This window comes from Tenrec ecaudatus, assembly GCF_050624435.1.
Source record: "Tenrec ecaudatus isolate mTenEca1 chromosome 2 unlocalized genomic scaffold, mTenEca1.hap1 SUPER_2_unloc_10, whole genome shotgun sequence".
Taxonomy (NCBI): Eukaryota; Metazoa; Chordata; class Mammalia; order Afrosoricida; family Tenrecidae; genus Tenrec; species Tenrec ecaudatus.
Genome location: NW_027457570.1, coordinates 614,605 through 621,265, shown reverse-complemented (window position 1 = coordinate 621,265; position 6,661 = coordinate 614,605).

Genomic DNA, 6,661 nt, shown 5'->3' with positions numbered 1-6,661 from the left:
GGCACTTGAACTATGTAAGTTCCCTAGCGGGCACTTTCACTATGTGGGTTCCATAGTGGGCATTTGGACTATCTAGGTTACCTAACGGGCACTTGGAGTATGTAGGTTCCCTATCGGGCACATGGACTATGTAGGTTACTAGCGGGCACTTGGACTATGTACCTTCGCTATCTGGCACTTGGACAATGTTGATTAACTAGCGCGCACTAGGACTATCTAGGTTACCTAGCGGGCACTTGGACTATGTAGGTTAACTAGCGGGCACATGGACTATCTAGGTTACCTAGCGGGCACTTGGACTATGTACGTTCCCTAACGGGCACTTGGACTATGTAGGTTCTCTAGCGGGCACTTGGACTATCTAGGATAGCTAACGGGCACTTGGACAATATAGGTTAATTAGCCGGTACTTGGACTATGTAGGTCAACTAGCAGGCCCTTGGACTATCTAGGTTAGCTAAGGGGCACTTGGATTATGTAGGTTAAATAGCGGGCACTTGGACAATGTAGGTTAACTAGCGGACATTTGGACGATCTAGGTTAACTAGCGGGCCCTTTCACTATGTAGGTTAACTAGCGGGCCCTTGGACTATGTAGGTTAACTAGCGGGCACTGGGACGATCTAGGTTAACTAGCGGGCACTTGGACTATGTAGGTTAGCTAGCGGGAACTTGAACTATGTAGGTTAACTAGTGGGCCCTTAGACTATCTAGGTTAGCTAGCGGGCACATGGACTATGTAGGTTAATTAGCGGGTATTTTGACTATGTAGGTGCCCTAGCGGGCATTTGGATTATATAGGTTACCTAGGGGGCACTTGGACTTTGTAGGTTACGTAGCGGGCACTTGGACTATCTAGGTTACCTAGCGTGCACTTGAACTATCTACGTTACCTAGCGGGTACTTGGACTATCTAGGTTAACTAGCGGGCACTTGGATTATGTAGGTTCACTAACGGGCACTTGTACTATGTAAATTCCCTAGCGGACACTTGGATTATGTAGGTTCCCTATCAGTCACTTGGACTATGTAGGTTACTAGCGGGCATTTGGACTATGTAGGTTACCTAACGGGCACTTGGACTATGAGGGTTCCTTATCGGGCACTTGGACAATGTTGGTTAACTAGCGGGCACTAGGACTATGTAGGTTACCTAGCGGGCACTTGGACTATCTAGGTTAGGTAACGGGCACTTGGACTATCTAGGTTACCTAGTGGGAACTTGGACTATGTAGGTTACCTAGCGCGCACTTTGACTATCTTGGTTATTTAGCGGGCACTTGGACTATATAGGTTAACTAGCGGACACTTGGATGAACTAGGTTAATGAGCGGGCCCTTGGACTATGTAGGTAACCTAGCGGGCACTTGGACTATCTAGGTTACTTAACGGGCACTTGGACGATCTAGGTTAACTAGCGGGCACTTCACGATATAGGTTAACTAGCGGACACTTGGATTAGCTAGGTTACCTAGCGGGCACTTGAACCATATAGGTTAACTATTTGGACCTTGGACTATCTAGGTTAGCTAACTGGTACTTGGACTATGTAGGTTAATTAGCGTGCACTTGGACTATGTCGGTGCCCTAGCGGGCATTTGGACTATATAGATTACCTAGCGGGCACTTGGACTTTGTAGGTTACCTAGCGGGCACTTGGACTATCTGAGTTACCTAGCGGGCACTTGGACTATCTAGGTTCCTTAGCGGGCACTTGGACTACATAGGTTCCCTAAAGGGCACTTGGACTATGTAGGTTCCCTAGCAGGCACTCGGACTATGAAGGTTCCCTAGTGGGCACTTGGACTATGTAGGTTCCATAGCAGGCCCTTTGACTATGTTAGTTCTCTAACGGGAACTTGGACTATGTGGGTTCCCTAGCGGGCCTTTGGACTATCTAGGTTACCTAACGGGCACTTGGACTATGTAGGTTCTCTAGCGGGCACTTGGACTATGTACGTTACTAGGGGGCATTTGGACTATGTAGGTTACCTAGCGGATACTTGGACTATGTAGGTTCCCGATCAGGGACTTGGACAATGTAGGTTAACTAGCGGGCACTAGGACTTTGTAGGTTAACTAGCGGGTCCTTGTACTATGTAGGTTAACTAGCGGGCACTTGGACGAACTAGGTTAACGAGCGGGCCCTTGGACTATGTAGGTTACCAAGCGGGCACTTGGACTATCTAGGTTAGCTAACAGGAACTTGGACTATCTAGGATACCTAGCGGGCACTTGGACTATCTAGGTTACCTAACGGGCACTTGGACTATGCAGGTAACCTAGCGGGCACTTGGACTGTCTAGGTTACCTAGCGGGCACATGGATTTCTAGGTTAACGAACGGGCACTTGGACTATGTAGGTTGCCTAGCGGGCACTTGGCCGATGTATGTTTGGTAGCGGGCGCTAGGACTATCTAGGTAACCTAGCGGGCACTTGGACTATCTAGGTTACTTAACGGGCACTTGGACGATCTAGGTTAACTAGCGGGCACTTCACGATATAGGTTAACTAGCGGACAATTGGATTAGCTAGGTTACCTAGCGGGCACTTGAACCATGTAGGTTAACTATTTGGACCTTGGACTATCTAGGTTAGCTAACGGGCACTTGGACTATGTGGGTTAATTAGCGTGCACTTGGACTATGTAGGTGCCCTAGCGGGCATTTGGACTATATAGATTACCTAGCGGGCACTTGGACTTTGTAGGTTACCTAGCGGGCACTTGGACTATCTGGGTTACCTAGCGGGCACTTGGACTATCTAGGTTCCTTAGCGGGCACTTGGACTACATAGGTTCCCTAAAGGGCACTTGGACTATGTAGGTTCCCTAGCAGGCACTCATACTATGAAGGTTCCCTAGTGGGCATTTGGACTATGTAGGTTCCATAGCAGAACCTTTGACTATGTAAGTTCTCTAACGGGAACTTGGACTATGTGGGTTCCCTAGCGGGCCCTTGGACTATGTAGGTTAACTAGCGGGCACTTTGACGATCTAGGCTAGCAAACGGGCACTTGGAATATGTAGGTTACCTAGCAGGCACTTGGACTGTCTAGGTTACCTAGCGGGCACTTGGACTATCTAGGTTAACGAACGGGCACTTGGACTATGTGGTTACCTAGCGGGCACTTGGACTATCTCTGTTAGCTAACGGGCACTTGGACTATCTAATTTACCTAGCGGGCTCTTGGACTATGTAGGTTACCTAGCGGGCACTTGGACAATCTAGGTTAACTAGCGGGCACTTGGACGATGCAGGTTCCCTAGCGGGCATTTTGACTATGTAGGTTCCCTAGCGGGCACTTGGACTATGTGGGTACCCTAGCGGGCATTTGGACTATATAGGTTTCCAAACGGGCATTTGGACTATGTAGGTTCCCTAGCGGGCACTTGGATTATGTAGGTTCCAGTCTTGCACTTGGACTATGTAGGTTACCTTGCGGGCACTTGGACTATGTAGGTTAACTAGCGGGCCCTTGCACTATGTAGGTTAACTAGCGGGCCCTTGGACTATGTAGGTTAACCAGCGGGCACTTGGACCATCTATGTTAACTAGTGGGCACTTGGAGGATATAGGTTAACTAGCGGACACTTGGATTAGCTAGGTTACCTAGCGGGCACTTGAACCATGTAGGTTAACTATTTGGCCCTTGGACTATCTAGGTTATCTAACGGGCACTTGGACAATATAGGTTAATTAGAGGGTACTTGGACTATGTAGGTTACCTAGCGGGCACTTGGAGTATCTTGGTTACCTATTGGGCACTTGAACTATGTAAGTTCCCTAGCGGGCACTTTCACTATGTGGGTTCCATAGTGGGCATTTGGACTATCTAGGTTACCTAACAGGCACTTGGAGTATGTAGGTTCCCTATCGGGCACTTGGACTATGTAGGTTACTAGCGGGCACTTGGACTATGTACCTTCGCTATCTGGCACTTGGACAATGTTGATTAACTAGCGCGCACTAGGACTATCTAGGTTACCTAGCGGGCACTTGGACTATGTAGGTTAACTAGCGGGCACATGGACAATCTAGGTTACCTAGCGGGCACTTGGACTATGTACGTTCCCTAACGGGCACTTGGACTATGTAGGTTCCCTAGCGGGCACTTGGACTATCTAGGTTAGCTAACGGGCACTTGGACAATATAGGTTAATTAGCCGGTACTTGGACTATGTAGGTCAACTAGCAGGCCCTTGGACTATCTAGGTTAGCTAAGGGGCACTTGGATTATGTAGGTTAAATAGTGGGCACTTGGACGATCTAGGTTAACTAGCGGGCCCTTTCACTATGTAGGTTAACTAGCGGGCCCTTGGACTATGTAGGTTAACTAGCGGGCACTGGGACGATCTAGGTTAACTAGCGGGCACTTGGACTATGTAGGTTAGCTAGCGGGAACTTGAACTATGTAGGTTAACTAGTGGGCCCTTAGACTATCTAGGTTAGCTAGCGGGCACATGGACTATGTAGGTTAATTAGTGGGTATTTTGACTATGTAGGTGCCCTAGCGGGCATTTGGATTATATAGGTTACCTAGGGGGCACTTGGACTTTGTAGGTTACGTAGCGGGCACTTGGACTATCTAGGTTACCTAGCGTGCACTTGAACTATCTACGTTACCTAGCGGGTACTTGGACTATCTAGGTTAACTAGCGGGCACTTGGACTATCTAGGTTCACTAACGGGCACTTGGACTATGTAAATTCCCTAGCGGACACTTGGATTATGTAGGTTCCCTATCAGGCACTTGGACTATGTAGGTTACTAGCGGGCATTTGGACTATGTAGGTTACCTAACGGGCACTTGGACTATGAGGGTTCCTTATCGGGCACTTGGACAATGTTGGTTAACTAGCGGGCACTAGGACTATGTAGGTTACCTACCGGGCACTTGGACTATCTAGGTTAGGTAACGGGCACTTGGACTATCTAGGTTACCTAGTGGGAACTTGGACTATGTAGGTTACCTAGCGCGCACTTTGACTATCTTGGTTATTTAGCGGGCACTTGGACTATATAGGTTAACTAGCGGACACTTGGACGAACTAGGTTAACGAGCGGGCCCTTGGACTAAGTAGGTAACCTAGCGGGCACTTGGACTATCTAGGTTACTTAACGGGCACTTGGACGATCTAGGTTAACTAGCGGGCACTTCACGATATAGGTTAACTAGCGGACACTTGGATTAGCTAGGTTACCTAGCGGGCACTTGAACCATGTAGGTTAACTATTTGGACCTTGGACTATCTAGGTTAGCTAACTGGTACTTGGACTATGTAGGTTAATTAGCGTGCACTTGGACTATGTCGGTGCCCTAGCGGGCATTTGGACTATATAGATTACCTAGCGGGCACTTGGACTTTGTAGGTTACCTAGCGGGCACTTGGACTATCTGAGTTACCTAGCGGGCACTTGGACTATCTAGGTTCCTTAGCGGGCACTTGGACTACATAGGTTCCCTAAAGGGCACTTGGACTATGTAGGTTCCCTAGCAGGCACTCGGACTATGAAGGTTCCCTAGTGGGCACTTGGACTATGTAGGTTCCATAGCAGGCCCTTTGACTATATAAGTTCTCTAACGGGAACTTGGACTATGTGGGTTCCCTAGCGGGCCTTTGGACTATCTAGGTTACCTAACGGGCACTTGGACTATGTAGGTTCTCTAGCGGGCACTTGGACTATGTACGTTACTAGGGGGCATTTGGACTATGTAGGTTACCTAGCGGATACTTGGACTATGTAGGTTCCCGATCAGGGACTTGGACAATATAGGTTAACTAGCGGGCACTAGGAATATGTAGGTTAACTAGCGGGTCCTTGTACTATGTAGGTTAACTAGCGGGCACTTGGACTATCTAGGTTAACTAGCAGGCCCTTGGACTATGTAGGTTAACTAGCGGGCACTTTGACGATCTAGGTTAGCAAACGGGCACATGGAATATGTAGGTTACCTAGCAGGCACTTGGACTGTCTAGGTTACCTAGCGGGCACTTGGACTATCTAGGTTAACGAACGGGCACTTGGACTATGTGGTTACCTAGCGGGCACTAGGACTATCTCTGTTAGCTAACGGGCACTTGGACTATCTAAGTTACCTAGCGGGCACTTGGACTATGTAGGTTACCTAGCGGGCACTTGGACAATCTAGGTTAACGAACGGGCACTTGGATTATGTAGGTTAGCTAACAGGAACTTGGACAATCTAGGTTAACTAGCGGGCAATTGGACGATGCAGGTTCCCTAGCGGGCACTTTGACTATGTAGGTTCCCTAGCGGGCACTTGGACTATGTAGGTTCACTAACGGGCACTTGTACTATGTAAATTCCCTAGTGGACACTTGGATTATGTAGGTTCCCTATCAGTCACTTGGACTATGTAGGTTACTAGCGGGCATTTGGACTATGTAGGTTACCTAACGGGCACTTGGACTATGAGCGTTCCTTATCGGGCACTTGGACAATGTTGGTTAACTAGCGGGCACTAGGACTATGTAGGTTACCTAGCGGGCACTTGGACTATCTAGGTTAGGTAACGGGCACTTGGACTATCTAGGTTACCTAGTGGGAACTTGGACTATGTAGGTTACCTAGCGCGCACTTTGACTATCTTGGTTATTTAGCGGGCACTTGGACTATATAGTTTAACTAGCGGACAC